Here is a 20,674-nt window from a genome sequence, read left to right as displayed (position 1 = left end):
TATTCAAATTTTATTAATTTTCCCAATAATGTTTTCTGTAGCTACCTTTCTTTGTTACATGCCAGAATCCAATTCAGAATTTGACATTAAATTTAATTGCCGTGTCCAGTTTGTCTCCTTTAATCCAGGAAATTTACTCAGCTTTCATCTTTTATGATTTTGACTTTAAGAATTCAGCCCAATTACTTTGTAGAATGTTCCTCAGTTTGGGTTTGTTGCATGTTTCCTCCTGATTGAATTCAGGTTATGAGGTCATGCTTTTCTTTTCTTTTGGCAGAAATATTAAAGAAGTGATGTTTCCTTCCCAGGGTGTCATAACTGTAGGCAGATGATGTCCATTTGTCCTATTATTGAGGATACTAACTTGGATCACTTGGTTAAAGCTGTGTTAAGTTAACCCATCCCAAAATTTTTATTCCTGTTGTAAAAAAGCAAATAACATTGAGTCTATGTAAATATTATTATTTAGCAAACTTACATTCATTAGTTTTTGTGTCCACTGAAGAATGCTGCCTGGATCAATTGTTGTAGTACCATGGTGAAACTGTATTTTCCTCAACATGCATAATGCCATTCAGAGTTGTTGGCTATACATTACACATCAATTCTAGTTTAAGCAGGAAGGAGACTTACTTATTTAGGCATACTAGAGACCCTCAGACTGTGTCACAGAAGGCCAGAGAACCATCCTTTGGTAGAACACCCACGTGGCCCAGCAGGACTGCCCCAGCAGAGGAACACGGAGCTGTGGGCACAACCCCTGTAGACAGCACTGACAGTGCTGGGCCTGGGTGCTATGGCTGGCCTGGCAGAGGAGGTTTCCTCCCTTACCCTCACCACAAAGGATGCTGCAAAGCACCTGCTTTTGAGATTCTCTGGTCTCTGAACAGAAGCCTCACTCATGCCTATTCAAATATGCTTCCTGTTAGAGCCAAGGTCACATGCTGGCACCTTAGCTGCAAGGGAGGATGCAAAGTGAGAGCTGACTTCTTCCTTATGAGGGCAGAGCACCAGCTCACAACCTGAGGAATTCACAACCACTGGAGAGAAATGTTAGGAAGATTTAAAAACTTGATAATTTTTAGCAGTAAAGCTTTTCTCTTTCTTCTTCTTTCTTCTTTTTATTTCTTTCCTTATTTTTTCTAATATTACCTTTTATGATATTAAAACAGCTATTTTATTCTCTTTTACTTTCTTTAAGTGTATTCATACTTAAATAAATGGGACTTATTCTAAATTTTTTCAACAGTGTCAAAAATTATTTAGGTCCTGTCTTCTCCTTCCACAATAGGACAAGGGGCATGGTATTTGTTAGCTGTTAACTAGAGGACCACTCAACCTGTTGTCTAGAATTTTAGCCACAACTGTTTAATACACAGAAATCAAATTTACACACAGAATTGGTTATATGAACCCATAGATGTTAGTAGGGTCTTTACTGGGCATAGTTTCGTAATCCCCACCATGCCTCCATAGGCACTTTGCTTTTTTTTTTTTTTTTTTTTTTTTTAATGGGTAGTCCTTCCTTTCAACGCAGAAAGCTTGTAAACTATCTTAAATAAGACTAAAAATGTCTTTATTGCACCATAAATTCGAATGGTCATGGATTAGAACATAACTCAATATTGATTTTCCTTCCTCAGTACCCTGAGGATACTTCATTGATTTCTTCATCAATTTGCCAGTGATGTGTCTGCTGTTATTCTTGCAGATATTTCCTTTCAAAACATTTTTTATAACTTTTAGTTTTTTTCTTTAACTTGCTGTTCTAAATTGTACTAGATTATGTCCCAATACGGATTTTTTCCTTAACTCACTCTGAACTCAGATTGAGTGTTATACAGAAGATGCGAGCTTTTAAGTTGGAAAATAACCATTAGACTTTAACTTTTAGACTATTCACTTCTGCGTCATTGTCTTTTCATCTTCTAGAGTTGCCACTAAGAGTGTTTGGAGTCTCTCAGTCTATCTTCTGTATCTCTTAGTTTTCCGTATTTTAAAAATAAACTCCCTTCTTGTTGTCTTTCTCAGTGCTATCTTACTATGTGGAAATTGTTTGGGGAGCTCGACTATATCTTGTTCTCCACTCCTATCTCCAGTTTGACTGCCTAAATGTTTGTCGTTTTATCACAAAGGTTCAGAGAGATTCATTTCCTTATGGATTCATACATTCACGCATTTACGCATGCTTTCAACAAGAATTCATTCAGTTTTTTTTTTTTTTTTTTTTTTTTTTTGAGACGGAGTCTCGCTCTGTCGCCCAGGCTGGAGTGCAGCGGCACGATCTCAGCTCACTGCAAGCTCCGCCTCCCGGGTTCACGCCATTCTCCTGCCTCAGCCTCCCGAATAGCTGGGACTACAGGCGCCCGCCACCTCGCCCGGCTAGTTTTTTGCATTTTTTTTTAGTAGAGACGGGGTTTCACCGTGTTAGCCAGGATGGTCTCGATTTCCTGACCTCGTGATCCGCCCGTCTCGGCCTCCCAAAGTGCTGGAATTACAGGCTTGAGCCACCGCGCCCGGCCAAGAATTCACTGAGTATTATTGCCCCATGCTCTATGGTGGGGGTGAATATTCCAAAGGTTTTAGGTTAGAAAATGGACTTTTTTGGTTTTTTACATATTTTTATTATCTTAGTTCAAGATAAGGAAAACGTGATCACTGATAACATAAGTCTCAGGATATCGTTCTTAAAATGTATTAAATTTAAATTCCAGAAATTGGCTATTGATAGAAAACAGAGGTTTTTTTCTCTCTGACATCTTACTCCCTGTGAATAGGTGTATGATACTTTCTTCCTGTGGGTCATTTAATGATAAGAGCCCCATTAATTTTTATACAAGGAAAAAATTCAGGCCACCTTCAGTTCTCTTTTAGTTTTTTTATTTCTACAATAGAAGTAATTAATATTCTTTTCAGATAAATGGCTATGGTTAAATCATATGAAAAGAATGACAGGGTCTGCTTTTTTCCTTCCTTTTTTCTTCTTCCCCTTCTTATTTCTTTCCTTCCTCTGTCTTTCTTTTTCCTCCTTTCATCATATATATGTTACCTGTATGGTACTAACTGCTGGCAGTCCTCACATCAGAAACATATAGTCCAGGTATCCCAGGACTTCAGAGTCTAGAGCAGCAGAGCTATGGTGATTCTAACCATAGCAAGTTGACTGCTGTGCCCGTGTGGAAGTGAGACTGGAGCGGCTCAACTCCAAGACCTCTCTATAAATCAGAGAAACTCTACAGAAAAGGTGATGATTGAATTGAAGCTTTAAAACAGGCGAATAAGAGAAAGGAAACAGTGGCGGAGTTTTAGCATAAGCAGCAGACAGAAAGATCAGTTGAATTCAAATCCCAGGTTTGCCTTTGATTGGCTGTGAATTTAACAAGTCACTTAGTCATTACTGTAAGGTTCTGTTTCCTTATTTGCAGCATGGGTTAATGACAGTATCTGCCTCAGCTGGCTTATTGTGAGGAGTACACCAGGTAGAACACACAAAGAACTTGGCACAGCACCTGGTGAAGGGGGAGCCCTCCCCAGGGATGAGCAGCTACAACTTGTAGTTGTTCGGGATGGGCCGGTGCTAGTGTTGCTTCCCTTCACTGTCAAACCACCAACACTCCGCTGCTTGCATCAGCTTTGCTGAGGTCGTGGAGCTCACTGGAATAATGGTGTGCCCCTGCCTCCAAGCATTAAGTGCCATGTTATAATCGCTGACCACTACTTTTCTGGGAAACTATCCACTCATTTGCCAGCGGCCCTCATCAGCTCCTAGAAACCAGGTGCTTCTGCTCGGCTTCCTACTGGGACCAATGAAGCAATGGAGCGAAGGTACGGGGATGACCAGTCAGATGCTGCTGCCCCTGGGGAGAAGCACATGCCCTGAGGGCCTGATCATGAGGTGTCCAGTGTCAGAGCCCCCTGTTGGGAGGGAGTGCAGAGAGCCTGAAGTCAACCATCCTCCGGTGGCTTTGCTCTGTCATCCTGAAGGACTGCACAGACCCTGATCAGGACAGAGCTGCTGAGGCTGAACATGTGCCCAGGGACTTAAGTGACTCTGAAACATCTTGATCACTCCTCCGGCTCCCAGCAGTTATCCCAAAGGCAGGAAGTAACTTTAGGATCACTGTGATTAACATGTAATCAACCAATCAATTAATCAACCAAATAGAACTTGCTTTGGCATTACCTTCTGAAGGAAACAAACTTGGTAACTTTGTTGAATGACTCAGAGCAAACAAGCCAAGTGCTTTGATAAAATCTGAACCCAGTTTGTTACAAGTCCAATTACTCCAACTTCTGAAGTTAGAGGATATTCCCATTATTTTACTGAACTTCTGATTTATTGTGAGGTGAGAGATACCTGTGTTTGTTTAAGGTCCCTTTATTCCTCATTCTGAGAATAGATCAGGATGCAAGAAAAGCCTGGTCTGCATAGAAAAATACCTGAAGCAAGAGAGTGACACAAACTACTTGCATGGAATCCTTGGCAAAGAGTTTATATTTGAGCAGGGGCTACTCTCAGGAATCTCCTTCCACCAAACCCCTAAGACCTCCTAGATCACTGGCCCAAATTTAAACTGTGGAAGTCTGGCAATAGCTCTGTCAGGCTTTTTCTTTCCTTTAGAAAAATATTAACCTGAGCACTGTATTTCCTAAAGGGCAAATACTCCATATTCCATCTTTCTCTCAATTATTGTTAATAAGTATTGAGTACTTGCTTAGTGGGCCATCCTTTGACCCAGCAGTGGGAATCTAGGGTCCGTTCGTCATCCTGCCGTTGCCATCTAAAGCAAATATGGAGGATGCTTAGATGCAAAATGGGGAGAGATGTTAGACTTTAGGTAAGGAATTGACAACATTTGAACTTAATAAGAAATTAATTAATAAATAGTAAAATTATATTTCTCACCTGAGCTCCCCTTTTCTCTTTCCTGAATGGTGCAAAAGGTTCAGATATGCTAGTAACAAGAATAAAACAGCATGTGTCATTGAGAAGAAAAAACAAGAAGGAAAACTTAGCCATCTGCACCAGAGAAAGCTCTTTATCTGCTTACAGTAAAGCTAATAAAGGGTTATACACGGTGGGGGTGAGATCTGCTCCTGATTCCCGTCATGAGGGAGAGGGAAAGATGAAAATGAATACTGAGTCACCCAGGGTCAGGCCAGGAATTACTGTGTCAAGTTCTGTCTTAAGCTTCAAAACAGAGGAAAGAGGCAGAGGAGGAGAACCAGACTGACGACCACAGCCTGCATCTGGAAGACTGAGGCCAGACCCAGCACCCACACCCCCATCCAGAGGCCCCCGCAGCCCAGACATTCCATAGGCCAATAAGGCACACACTCCCATCCAGAGACCCCTGCAGCCCAGACATTCCATAGGCCAGCAAGGAGATGCAGGTGATTTCAGGTGTGTCTCACCCAACAAATGCTTCTGTGCCATCTGCTTGCTTGGACCCCTCTCACCTGGGCTTTCATTGTAGAAGAAGAAATTATAAATGTACCCTGTCAAACAAAGAAAAACTCTCCAGTTTCAGTGAAAACTTACAAGTGATTTCAGAACAATGACAGGCTTCTTAGAGACTAAATAAAATGAGTTGAGATTACTTTGGATTATCAAGGCAACCAAAGAGATAGAATCAAACACAACAGTTTTCTGCCTTTAGCTGGAGAAGCCCAGAGCTCTTTAATAAGGCAGCCATTCTGCATATCCTTGCCCCTTCCACAGATAGGTCCAGGTATATGCTACTATGCTAAAACTCGCTGCAAATGCTCACGGTCTCCATGTGTGCCCTAAGCTAGCTCAGCAAGCTCTAATTAGGTGACAGTCTACTGATAGGGCACTAGGATCCCTTCTACATAGCATAAGAAGAGAAAAGGGAAAGGGTTTTGATTCAGGGTCCACCTTCACATGACTCCTGCACTAGGCATTCTAGGAGGGTCTCGCAGAACTGGCTCTGTACACGGTGCTGTGATGTTTCAGATGAGTAACTACAATACAAGGCGACACGCTGCTCCTGCTGCCATTAAGGGACTGGATGAGAGTTCATCAGTAAAGGGATGATGCGTCCAATGAAGGAGGGATGCTGGATGCGGGTCATTAAGGGTCTTCGCAGGCAGGGGGATCTGGTTGCATTTCTTTCTGGGGATGGTGTGCAGGTGGGTGGAGGGCAGTATGTTCTAAAGTGTGTTAGGGCTAAAGCTTGACCAGAGATTAAGAAACCAGAGAGGAGAAAAAGAGCAAAATGCTTACTAATATTACAAAGGACATTTCACATCAATCTAAGAGACATTTATTTTACTAGTTCAGCTGTAGATAGAGGGCATTATTAGGTTTCAAAATATCATCATGGCACACTGAATTTAAAACAGATAGGACAGGGGCTGGGTGCAGTGGCTCGCATCTGTAATCCCAGCACTTTGGGAAAGTGAGGCGGGTGGATCACCTGAGGTCAGGAGTTCGAGACCAGCCTGGCCAACATGGTGAAACCCTGTCTCTACTAAAAATACAAAAAATTTGTGGGGCACGGTGGTGCACACCTGTAATCCCAGCTACTCAGGAGGCTGAGGCAGGAGTATTGCTTGAACCCGGGTGGCAGAGGTTGCAGTGAGCTGAGATTATGCCACTGCACTCCAGCCTGGGTGACAGAGTGAGACTCTGTCTTGAAACAAACAAACAGCAACAACAACAGCAAAATATAGATAGGACAGGACACTGACTATGGGTCAGCAGGCACAGCCAGACATTGCTGCTCTACTCCAGACCAGTGCTTTTTCCTGTGCTAGTCACTGGCTGAACACAGCCACTGAGCAGTTGAAAGTAGACTAGTCTGAATTGAAATGTGCTGTAAGTATAAAGCACACTGTATTTAAAAGATTTAGTACAAAAAGAAGTAAACTATCTCACCTACGTTTTAACATTGATTACATTTTTAAGTGATAATATTTTTAATATATTGGGTTAAACAAAATACAAAATATATTATTGAAATAAGGTTCAACTGTTTCTTTTTATTTTTCAAGGTGGTTACTAAGATTACTAAAATAATTTTTTTTTCTTTCTTTTTTTTTTTTTTTTTTTTTTTGAGACAGAGTTTCCCTCTTGTTGCCCAGGCTGGAGTGCAATGGCGCGATCTCGGCTCACTGCAACCTCCACCTCTCGGGTTCAATCAATTCTCCTGCCTCAGCCTCCCAAGTAGCTGGGATTACAGGCATGTGGCACCACACCCGGCTAATTTTATATTTTTAGTAGAGACGGGGTTTCTCCATGTCAGGCTGGTCTCGAACTCCCGACCTGAGGTGATCCACCCGCCTCGGCCTCCCAAAGTGGTGAGATTACAGTCGTGATCCACCTTGCCCGGCCTAAAATAACTTTAAGCTGCCTGTGTAGCTGGAATTATTTCTCTGTTGGGCAGTGCTGCATTAGACAATGAGACCCTGGAAGGTGGGCAGTGGACCCGGAGAGGATCAGAAGAGAGGCTGACCGGCTGCCTGGATGGGTCTTTCAGGTGAGGAGGTGGAACCCCAAAAGAAGTCCATTGGGAATAGGAAGAAGGACATCCTGTTGGAAAGATACCCTTTTTGGCTTGGAAACGGTAAAATGTGTGCCGTGCAAACTGTTTTTAAAACACTGAGGTGTTTAAGTATTTGGTCCAAGGTCACATCTCAGTGTGGGTCAGTGTTGGGAACTGTAAACCAAGTATGTCTAAAGGAGGTCACCTCCCAGGGCTCACTCCTTTAGTAGAAATTCGGAGACACAAGCCAGGACAATCTCCTTGAGTGGGCAAGAAAAGTAACCTGCATGGACCAGTCACCTGTGATTTCCTTTCAAGCACTGGCAATGTGCGCCTCTTGGTGAAAGCTCTAGGTGGCTGCCTTTCCCTTGGCTACAAAGAGGGGTCCAGTTAGCGTCAGGCTTGCCCATCAACCTTTGTTCATGGGTAGGCACCTAAGGTTGCTGCCCACGTGTGCTCAGGAGGGTGCCTTCCTAGAACTGTGGAGCTCTTTTAAACTCGTACTCTTCTTTCAGCTCCTACAGGAAAAATCTCTATTCGATATGTCTGTGGCGCTACAACTTCCCTAGGCTATTATATTTTAACTAGGATTAATAAAGAAGGGCTTTGCTGATCAATTTTGAAAGGTAATACTTTTTAAGCCCATCTATTTTCTAAACCTACAGCACAGATTTCTGTATTTTTTCCATGTGGATAATTTGAATTCTTGAAGTGCATTTATCTGTTTTAACAATATTTTCAGTTGCCAGGTAAACCTAAATTGCATTTTTAAGCTTGACCTGAGGAATATCAATGTGTCCTATCATTTTGGCATTTAAAAAGTTTTCTTTCAATTCGATGAACATAAAACTATTCCTCTAGAAAGACAAATACAATGGAGGCTTGAAAACATTTTGGTAATGCATTCAGCAAAATGAGATTGCTTCGTAATTGGATTAAGATGTAATAGTCTTTGGGGAAATCATTTAACCTCATGGAGCTTGGACAGTTCCTTGGCTGGTGAGGAAAATTCACCTTCAAATAACTTATGAGAAACCATAGGGAAAACACTTTCCAGAACAATTATGGATTTGACTATGGTAGGGATTGTTCTTTGCACAATCACTCTGAGGCAGGGCTGAAAAGGAACTGGGTCAGAGGCGAGTTCCGTCTCCCTCATACCCTTTCCATGGGGCAGTATCAGATTCGGGCTCCTGACAAAGGAAGCCAGTCGAATGACAGCCCCTTTGCAAAGTTTTCCAAAGTCTTTGAATCAATTTCCTTTGTGTTCTCAGGCCACTGCGATTTTCAGACACAAACCAAGAGGATTGAAAAGATCTCTTTTCAGGGGAAAAAAAATAAAAAGAGTGGATTTCAAAGGCATATATCCTGGTTAGTAATTCTTCTCAGCTCTTCTCCATCACTGAAACTGAAACACATTACCCTCCTTCACTAGAGTTTTCTGTAAAAACTACACCCAAATCACCTGGTTATGCTTGAGCCAGGACTGATTAAAACATTATTAAATTTGGGCAGTTCTTTGTTAACATGGGAAGTCCCATGGACTGAGCTCAATTGTCCTATATGAAGCTGAACTTTCATCCTAAAAATCAGAAGTAGCTGGTGTTGGACTCACCATGATTCCAAACTCACCTAATAGCTGCTTCTGATAATGCAATTTCAGTCAGGAGCACAAGAGAAGTGCTCATTAAAAGTGCTCATGGAACTTCATTAAAAGTTCCATGTTTGACCAAAATCCTAGGAAAAAAAAAAAATCAGTCAGTATTTTCAAGGTCCCACCTGGCTTGGTTCATCATCCACAATCAAACGATTGAACAAAATGCATGTGCCTGACCCAGGTTCTTACTCATAATGTTTCTGTCTGAGATGTGAAGTTGCTATCACCTGCTCGTAGTCAGAATATTTAAAAATGAGAGTTCATGGTTTTAGTTGAGACTGTGTAACAGCCCCCAAGAAAAAAAACAAGGGAAAAAAACTGGATGTGGAAAACTTAAGTTTTCTGCAGAGTTTGACAAAAATCACCATGTCTATCAACATGTGGCTCCCAGCTTCAAGAAGTTTGTCTCTTTATGTTGAGAACAAGGACAGAGTAGAAAAGCAGAATAAATATTGGATCTAAGGTCTAAACAGATCTGCAAAGTGCATCAACCCTCAAGGACCAGCTATAGTATCTGCCATCTTTTTCTTAGATGCTTTGCTTCTAATTGCATAGATACAAAATGTTATTGTAGATGAATCCAGTTATACAAATGGGACCAGGAAATCCAAAGTGAAACATTATAAAACAGTCACAAAAGCTTATTATATTCTAAAAGATATCTTGTCATAATAAAAGAACAAAAACAAAAAATCAAAAAACAAACAAAAAACTGCCAACTTCAATTTAAATCAAAGAAGAGAATAAGTGGGCAAATACTTTTTCAGGCACATCTGAGAAATTTTGTTTCAAATATCCTGTATCATGACACAGGACAGAACTCAGTAAAGGATAGATTAAGATGTGCCAACACATGAATCTAGACTCCCTGGAAGACAGGAAATAGGAAAGAGAAAACTCATTACAGTAGTGGAAAGTCTACTTTTGCAGACAGGCATGGGTGAGTGTCCTCTGACCAAACAGTGGAGCTGTCAGAATGAGTTCAGATGAAGCCTGCACCCCAGTGCCCTAGACTAGAATTCTTGCCTCTGTCGTGGGTACATAAGACTTGATTGTGTAGATAGGGGGAGCTGAGCCTGCGATTGAGGATTAACTGTCGTTATTTACTGGAAGAAAACTTACCCCTGACTTGGTTACTTTGAGTCAGTCTGAGGTACCCACTGTCCACTCTCCTACTGGGGAAGGTCAGCACCAGCTTCATTCTCCTGACTACTGTGCCCTCCGCATGCTTCCAAGCCCACCATGTTCCACCAGGCTCTGCTTACCTCCTGTGAGCCTTGGCTCTGACCCTTATTGCAGCTCACGTCTTGCCCGCGTGGCCTGGTTGCTTGGTCTTTGGCTGATGCTGAGCTCTTCTTCAAGAGCTTGGCTTGGACCCCTGCTCTAAGGATTCTTTCTGGGTCAAAGCCAATGGCAGGAATTCCTGCCGTGTTTGTTCCTGATCTAAAGCCCAGCTGAAGGTAGAAAACAGGGGTCCAGGCCAAGGATGTTGTGTGGAGATCCCACACAGCTGTTGACTATTAGCAAGCAGCACTAGTATCATTGACGGTACGAAAAAAGGTACTCTGCTCTCATCACCTCATTGTGTCCCCTCTCTTATCTTGGCAACAGAATGATTGCTACTGCTGTTTTGTAGATGAGGAAACCAAGGCTCAGAGGTAGAGGAGCACAGTCTCAAACCCGGTATCTTCAAGTGTCGGTTTTCATGAAGAATAAATGAGATGAACTGAAATGAAATGAACTGATTATATGAGATGAGCAATTACTTATCAGTTTCCATCAAGGTAATTAGCCTCAATAGGCTTTTCCTGTGAAATCTACTTTAGTTTGCAGGGCTATTCCGAATAACCTCAATACAGAGATTACTTGGTTTCGCAGTGCAGGATTCTGTTCACGTCCCTTGGGTTTCACAACTGCTTAGAAATTTTTGACTAACCTGATCTCTTTGAGCAGCTATATAGAAATTTTATCATGTGATTATTAAGCAAAATAAAACGACAGAAAGAGAGACAGAACAAAGGACAGAAACATGTATATCTACCAACATACAGGCACAGATACATATGTATATATGCATAAATACATATTTGTATATATGTATATGCATACACCCCCCCCACACACACACACATCTTTGATTCTTGATCCTTGGCTTGGTGTGGTTAGATGGATGGATGAAAAATTAATGCATAGATAATTGTGTATATAATCCTCCACTCATTCCTATAATCATACCATGAACCTCTGAAAGTTCATTTAAATTTTAGCAATACCATTGATGTCATGTGAGCTGTTTTCTTTATTCTATCAGGAACACAGGATACTGTAATGATTATGGAGCATTTATTTCTCTAGATTCTAAATCCAGTGATAAAATTAAACTCTGAATAGAGTATCACTGAGTTATGTTTAGAAAATGGTAGCAAAGCTGTTAAAAGATAAGAAAAATGTTCTAATGCAGAACTCAGGTCACTCATGCTTCTCACTGGTGTGTAGCCAGATACACATGAGCCCAGAGAGCAGGACCAGGTGCCCATGCAGTGACATGGAAACCTGCCATTTGAAAATAAATATTTTAGCAGGTTTGGAAAGAGATACCAAGCATATTTTGAATTCCTAGGTAATCCTCACCAACTATTTGAACTATCTAAAGAAGACATACATATGGCCAACAATCACATGAAAAAATGCTTAACATCACTGACCATTAGAGAAATGCAAATCAAAACCACAATGAGAACCATTTCACACCAGTTAGAATGGCTAGTATTAAAAGTAAAAAAATAACAGATGCTGGTGACGTTGTGGAGAAAACAGAATGCATATACACTGTTGGTGGGAACGTAAATTAGTTCAACCATTGTGGAAGACAGTGTGGCTATTCCTCAAAGACCTAAAGACAGAAATACCACTTGATCCAGAAGTCCCATTACCAGGTATAAACCCAAATAAATCCAAATTATTCTATTATCAAGACACATGCATGCGTATGTTCATTGCAGCACTGTTCACAATAGGAAAGACATAGAATCAACTTAAACATCCATCAATGATAGACTGGATAAAGAAAGTGGTACATATACACAGAATACTATGGAATACATGGAATACTATGAGGCCATGAAAGGAATGAGATCATGCCCTTTGCCGGAACATGGATGGAGCTAGAGGCCATTATCTTTAGCCAACTAATGCAAGAACAGAAAACCAAATACCGCATGTTCTCATTTATAAGTGAGAGCTAAATGATGAGAACACATGAACACATAAAGGGGAACAACACACACTGGAGCCTATCAGAGGGTGGAGGGCGGGAGGAGGGAGAGGATCAGGAAAAATAACTAATGGATATTAGGCTTAATACCTGGGTCATGAAATAATCTATAGAATAAACCCCTATGACACAGGTTTACCTTTTAAGTACCCTGTACTTAAAAGTTAATAAATGAAATAACAATTAAATATTTATCTTTTTATGTTTTTAAAATGATATATATTTAAGGTGTACATCATGATGTTCTGATATAATTATCTTGATATATATATATTTTGATATACATATCTTGATATATATACATCAAGATAAGTATATCCTCCCTCCCTCCTTCCATCTTTCTCTTCCCTCCTTCCCTTCCCTTCCCCTTCCTTCCTTCTTTCCTTCCTTCTTTCCTTCCTTCCTTCCTTCCGCCTTCCCTCCCTTCTTCCCTCCCTCCTTCCCTTCTCCTTCCTTCCTTTCTTCCTTCTGTCCTTCCTTCCTTCCTTCCTTCCTTTCTCTCTTTCTTTCTTTCCTTCTTTCTTTCTTTTTCTTTCTTTCTCCTTTTCTTCTTTTTGTGGTAAGAGTATTTAAAATCTACTTTCTTGGCAAATTACAAGTATGCAATAAAATGTTTCTTTTAAAGTGAATAAATAAACACACAGATACCTGTTTATGTCTATATCTATGTCATCTATTTACATCCATCAAACATATATATACATGTGAATAAGGTAGTTGTTTCTCCAAATGTACAGAAGGATTGCAAATCCAAGCTGGGCTGATGAATTCAGAGCCATTGCCTTTAGCATAAATGCTATTTCTGGACCCTTCCTGGCCTGATCCCAAGTAGTGGTAAGGGATGTCAGTTGTCCTTTACAACCACCACAGAGGAGAGAGGCAGAAGGCATCCTGCTGTTTTGCTGTCTTGTATTACAAGAATCCCAGGGTGATAGACAAATTTAGAATGCATTTATAAACCGAAGTTCATTGTAGAAAACCAGTTGGTCCTCTTTGAACTTTCCCAGAGGGCATATTTCCATGGAAGCATGGGAATTTAGATTACATTCTTTTTCAGACTGGTCACTTTTCTCAAGGGTGTTTCAAGTTCAAGTTCAGAACCCTGAGTTATTCAATTTTCCATTCACAAGGTAGAATTCTATAATTCCTCAGACATTCATTGTTGAAGCATCTGTTTGTCAGCTCAGAGAAGCTCTGAGTAAGAATCCCATGAAGACAATCCAGAGATCAGCCGGTTATTGGGTTTAAAGTACTCAGAACTTTCAAGCAAGGTGAGAAAATGAATTTCATATTTTCACAGTAAAAAACCAATCCCATCTATGCATTCATTATTAATATCAAGTGCATGACCCGTACTCTCTGACACAAGTTCTATAATCTAGATAGCTGAGGTTTAAACCAAGAGAGAGAAGTTGCCTTTCTAGTCAGAAGCCGGGTCCATGAAGCCCACCATTCTGTTGCCAACAATAGTTTCCTGGGATATTCTATGAAATAGCCTTTTTACTTGTCCTGACATTGACCTCTGAGGTTCATTTATGGAACTGCTTTTTATTTTTTACTCAAACCAGTTTTACTTTTTTGCCCTTCTTACTGGTAAAAATCTTGGAGTCATGAACTCCGTAATCTGATTTTCTACTCTGAAGTAGCTTCTTTTTATTTATTCTCAGCCTGCCTTGCTCATGCTGAAAGTTGCTTTGTTTTAAAATTATTATCTCTCTATTTCTGTCCTCTTATTTGTTTTTCTCTTTTTATTATACTTTATCTATTTTCAGGAATAATTTGGGCAAGAAGTGCCCAGGTTTTAGTATAGACACCAAATTCATGCCTCTTTTAGTCACAAGAGAGAACTTTCCTTACCTCATCTTTATTATAATACAGTTCAGAGAAAAGTTCATGTGTTCTTTTTTTGAGACTATTAGCATACTTACCACTTAGATTTTCCTGCTAAAATAGGCCTGATTGTGTGCTATCACAATTCTTTACAATGTGCATTGAAATGAAACACAAAACACATTATTGTGACCATAACTTAACAAAAAATTTGGCTGAAGCTCATAGAACTATAAAGATTAGTATTTCTGTTCTCACAAATAAAATTTATCATACGCATTTCTTCAATAATTCAGCAGGCAGCTTTGCTTGCCTTCTAGGGTTCAGACCTGTGGCTTGGAGAAGCATCAGTACCCTGGAGACTTGCTGAGCACTGGCCACTGCTGTCCACCTCCTCCCCATGTGACCTGGCTTCCCCCTCTCTGAGAAATGGAAACAATAAGAAAATAATGCTCCAGGCTCCCTCCTCTTAGCTCTTCATCTGCCAGCACCCGTCTCCACTTTCTTCCCCTTTGTACATCTTCCTTGGATGCCCTCTCCATACTCCCGCCGAAGCAAGCTTCTCCAGCAATGTGTGCTGCCCCCCTGTTTTCCCCTGACTCCAGGGCACGGCTCCCAGAGCTTTCTCCACTTTCTCCCACATTGCCAAGTTTCTCCTCTTCACTGGATTATCACCATCTATGCAAAAGCATGCTGTCATTTCTCCCATTTTTGATGACCCTTTTCGTAACCCCATTTCTTCTGCCTGCAGTCACCCATTTCTTTGCTCCCTTTTTCAATAAAGCTGTCAAGAGTTATCTATACTCACTAACTCCATTTCCTCTCCCCCTCTTGTCTTTTAACCTCACTCCACCGGCTTCTGTCCCCTATACTCCACAAACACATTGTGGAAGGTCTTTGTGATGCTAAACCCAATGGGACCAGTTACATTCCACTCAGCTGACCCCTTCCTCTCTCTTGATTCATGTTGTCTCTTAGATTCCACAATACCACACTCCTGTGGTTTTTCTCAAAACAAGTTTTCCTTTCTTTCCCCTCTGATTTTTTACTTTTTATGGCCCAGAGCTCAGTCTTCCTCTCCTCTCTATCCACACACATTCCTCTTGTGACCTTATGCAGTCTCACGGCTTCAAATACCATTCACACACTGATGTTCAAGTTCATAGTCTACACTGCAGCCTCCTGACATTGCCTCCTTTGTCCAACTGTCTTTTCGACATCTCCACTGGTGCTTTATTCACATTGGACTCTCCACACATTCAACACTGAGCCCATTCCCAACCTTCCCTTCTCAACTGATAGCTACCCTGCTCTACCAACTTTTTCCTCCCCCAAACCTGGGGTCATTCTCAACTGTTATCACTTTTGCACATTCCATATCCTTTGAGTGAGGGAATTGCTTTGGCTTTATTTTGAAACTTGTCCAGCAATCTAATTATTTGTTACCATCTCTGGGACTACCACTCTATTCTGAGGGACCACAATCTCATGCCCCTGTTTCCCAGTGGCCTTGGATTTGATCTCCACGTTCCTGACCCTGACTCTACCCCACATCCTCTGGAGTCTGTCCTAGATACAGAAGCCAGAGTGGCTCATTGTAAATGTCTGTTCCTGGTATCCCTTACTGCTGAAAACTTTTCTTCTTCTAAAATGGCTTGCTAGACTCCACATAACCTAACCACACATTATTTTCCTCACTACCAAATTTCTCCCTGTTCTCTTTACTCCAGATGTGCTTGTCACCAGGTCTTCCATTCCATCGGCTTCCTCCAGCCTCAGGGCCTTTGTCCAGATGCTCTTTCTGCTGAGAAAGCCCTTGCCCTAGATACCGACGTGACTAATTTTCTCATCCCCTTTAAGAGTTTTCAAAATGTCCTTCTTTTTGAAAATAAAGCCTACCCTGGTGACGTGGTTTGGCCAAAACCCCCCACCCAAATCCCATTCTGAATTGTAGTTCCCATAATCCCCACGTGTCATGGGAGGGACCCTGTGGAAAGTAATTGAATCATGGGGGTGGTTTCCCCCATGCTGTTCTCATGATGGTGAGTAAATTCTCATAAGGTCTGATGGTTTTATGAGGGACATTTCCCTTGCTTCACTCATACTTCTCCTTGCTGGTGCCGTGTGAAGAAGGATGTGTTTGCTTCCTCTTCTGCCACGATTGTAAGTTTCCTGAGGCCTCCCCAGCCATGCCGAACTGTGAGTCATTTAAACCTCTTTCCTTTATAAATTACCCAGCCTTGGGTATCTCTTTATTAGCAGTGTGAGAACCAGTTAATACACTTGGCCACTATATTTTAAAAATCATAACCAGCTGCCTTTGATACTATTTCTTTTCCTTGTCTTATTTTGTTTTGCTATTTGTCATTTAGTATACTTATTATTTGTGTTCTCACACTAGAATGTAAGCTGTAAGAGGGCAGAGGATTGTTTTTTTTCTTGTTCACTGATAGTTCCAGGGTGCCCAGAAGAGGACCTAGCACATATTAGGTACATGCTAGTTGAAAAATGACCATAGTGTACTTAATTCTCCCAGCTATCCTTTATGAAGTACTGCTGCTGGCCTCACAGAGGCACAGGAGATGCATTGACTTATCTGCCCACAGGCACACGGCACACAGCTTAGAAGCTACCCAGCTGGAATTTGAGCCTATGCAATCAGACATCCGGAGGCCTGCTCTTAACTGCTTTGGCAAAATACCCACGCTTCTCCAAGAACTGAGCATCCAGGATGTCTTAGTCCTTTCTGTGTTGCTACAAAGAAATATCTGAGGCTGGGTGATTTATAAAGAAAAGAGGTTTATTTTGCTCATGGTTCTGTAGGCTGTGCCTCTGCTCAGCTTCTGGTGAGGGCTTCTGCGCTGCACCAAACCTAGTGAGAAGGTCAAAAAAGAAGCAGGCACTTGAAAGGGACCAAACCCGAGAGTGTCCTGGCTTCATAACAACCCACTCTCAAGAGAACTCATCCATTGCTTCAAGAACTGATTCATCTCGTGAGATGGAAAACTCACTCACTACCATTAGAACAGCACCAAGTCATTCACAAGGAATCTGTTCCCATAACTCAAACATCTTCCACTAATACCTTCCTCCTAATATTGTCACGCTGGGGATTAAATTTCAACATGAGCTTAGGTGGGAACAACAACAACAACAAAAAACCGTAGCACAGGGGAACATGATAGATAAACCTACCCTCACTGATGGAGCAGTCCAGTGAGAGAGGTAGATATTAAACTCATGATCAAGCCCTATACTCAACTTGCCTCAAGTCCTCTCTCAGATGTAAGCACTCTGTCTTCCAACTGAACCCAGGAATATCTCCATATGGGTTTCATCCGTCACTTTGAAGCAAGTCAGCTCGGTTAGCAGTGGGTCACTGCAGGTCTTAGAAGGAAAAATCATAGCAACAACGTTTTGTAAAAAAATCATAATTAAAGAACTCAAAAGTGAACTATGGTGCGTTACTTTTCTACTGCTATCATAACAAATTACAACAAATTCACAGGACATGTGACAGCCACATGGCAGCAGAAGAGAGGGAGGTGAGCTAGATATTTTTAGAGGTAGACTCCAAAGAATTTTATGATCTGGAAAAGAAGTTGTAATAAAGAATCACAATGTCTTTTTTCTATTATAGATTCCTTTAAAATTAAACTTAGCATCTACTCATAGATATTATTATTAAATAGCCAAAATATTATTATTCTTGATCCACTAGAACTAATCTCATATCTTGACAAATAAGAAAATACAAGGGTTTTATTTTTTATTCTTTTACTCCTATGAATTCATTGACATTCGATCAGAATGATAAAAATAGGTAAAGCTGAAAATTCCCATAAACTCTTGGGGCTAAAACAGCGCTGTTTCCTCCAGTCCTTGCTGCTGTACCAAGAGAGCAGACACTGTTCCAGTATCTCACTCCATCACCAGCACCAGCCCAACCTCCACGCTACCATCCCTCCAGTGGTGCAGGTGGAGAGCTGGGTGATGCTGCATAAGCAAACAGAAACCAGTGTATTTTTACAAACTATTATTCTTTATGATCTGTAAATATAGAATCTTGTTAGTTAATTTGTCTCCTAGTGGCTGTGTGATTATCTAAGATGACTTCACAATCTACATTTTGGTTTTTCAGTAAATATCAAGTGTGTTTTATATTTACAATAAAGTTGGAACAAAGAAACTTGAGCTATAATTATTTTCAGATTAACTGATTAAATAGCCAGGAAATCTGTATGCATCAGCTAAAAACTACCATGATAAATTTATTAAAGTAGTTAATTTAAAAATGTAAAAAATAGTCTTTCATATAATATTTATTATCTTAAAATATAATAAAGCATATATTAAATAATTTTATACATGTAAAAATTTAACCTTTTGAAATCAATATGGCAACATATGGGGAAAGCTCTAAAGAGAGTCAAAACCTTGAATCATTCAAAACCTCTCTTAAGCATTTATAAAACGGATCTGTTCTCCCAGATGTGATGAAACAAGCTTCCCTGGTGGCATTATCAACGAGAGCAAACAATTTAAAAAACTCTAAACATCTAACGTCAGAGGAAAGAAAGATAAAGAAGTTCATGAATTTATGTATAATATTTATATTACACCTCTTTCCATAAAATGTTTAACACTGCTTATAACAAATATCCATCAAAATAGAAAAATATGTTTACAACAGTTTTACCAAAAAAAGGTATACAAAATGCATCAACTATAAAAGTTAGCATTATTTCTGTGAATGAGTTGTGAACAGGCTTTTTGTTTTTGATTTTTTTTTCTGAGAAAGGGTCTCCTTGTGTCATCCAGGCTGGAGTGAAGTGGTACAACCTTGGCTCACTGCAACCTCCACCTTCCAGGCTCAAGCAATCCTCCCACCTCAGCCCCTAGTAACTGGGACCACAGGCGTGCACCACCACACCCAGCTAATTTTTGTATTGTTTGTAGAGATAGGGTTTTGTCATGTTGCTCAGGGTGGTCTCAAATTCTGAGTTCAAGCCATCCACCCGCCTTGGCCTCTAGAGTGTTGGGATTACAGGTGTGAGCCACTGTGCCCAGCCTTGAACAGATCTTAATAGCCTACTTACATCTTAGCTAAGAAAAAAAAATGTACAGAATTCTAATTATGAGAGAGGAGAAAACATTAAGTTCAAGGGGACACAGCGTTTTCTTAGTCCTAAATTCTAAAATAGCTTTCTCTTATAGAAGATTTATCACAAGGACGTGAACCAGTATAATAACAAGGGTTCTCTAAACCATTTAGGCATTATTAAGCAGCCAGGATATTACTGTTTTTGATCCACTAGAACCAATTTTATGTCTTGAGAAATAAGAAAATACAACGGTTTCCATTTTTATTCTCTTACTTTAAAGAACAACTTTATTAAAAGTTCAGGAATGGATTTCCTAGCCTCATCCCATATACTATCCATCAATAAAAATTGAGAGAGGACATCTCACTTCAAGTCTGAGCAATGGAAGAGGTAAAATGAGGTAGTTCAGATACACATGGACTGATTGGCTAGATCTATTCTTAGCACGTAGAGTCTCTAAATTTTGACTGTACTGCATTGTATTAGTCTGTTCTCGTGCTGCTAATAAAGACATACCCAAGACTAGGTAATTATAAAGGCAAGAGGTTTAATTGACTCACAGATCCACGTGGTTGAGGAGGCCTCACAGTCATGGTTGAAAGCAAGGAAGAGCAAGTCACATCTTACATGGTGGCAAGCAAGAGAGAATGAGAACCGAGCAAAAGAGATTTTCCCTTATAAAACCATCAGATCTCATGAGACTTGTTCACTACCATGAGAACAATGTGGGGGAAACTGCCCCCATGATTTAATTATCTCCCACTGGGTCCCTCACACAATATGTGGAAATTATGTGAGCTATAAGTCAAGATGAGATTCGGGTGGGGACACAGCCAAACCATATCATGCATGTTCCTCATCTAATGACATCTTATGAATCTAATCTCTGTAGTGCAGACGCTTGAATCTGCACACTCTGGTGCTTTTCTGTCACTACTGTTTTATGTTGTTTAAATTTATGAATGAGAATAAACCTATACATTTCAGAAAACATGGTTCAATGAATACATAATTTTGTTTATTCAGATAATGGAATATTTACTCAGATATTTAAATTACAATTATGAAAACTACTTAGAAAATGTGGTATCTACAGTAACATAATGATAATTAAATGTAGTCGGTAGACTTCTGCGACAATCCCCAATGACTGCCATGTTCTTTGTATTCATGTCCTTGCACTTAATCCCGTGCTTTGAGTGTAGGGTAGACACAGTGACCTTCTAACCCGGCAAGTTTCTCTGCCATTCAGGTGCTGCATCCATGGCTTCTTCACTGTAATCCTAGCTGCAGGGAGGAG

The sequence above is a fragment of the Papio anubis genome, chromosome 5 (genome assembly GCF_008728515.1).
Source record: "Papio anubis isolate 15944 chromosome 5, Panubis1.0, whole genome shotgun sequence".
Lineage (NCBI taxonomy): Eukaryota > Metazoa > Chordata > Mammalia > Primates > Cercopithecidae > Papio > Papio anubis.
Note: the sequence above shows the minus strand (reverse complement) of the source record.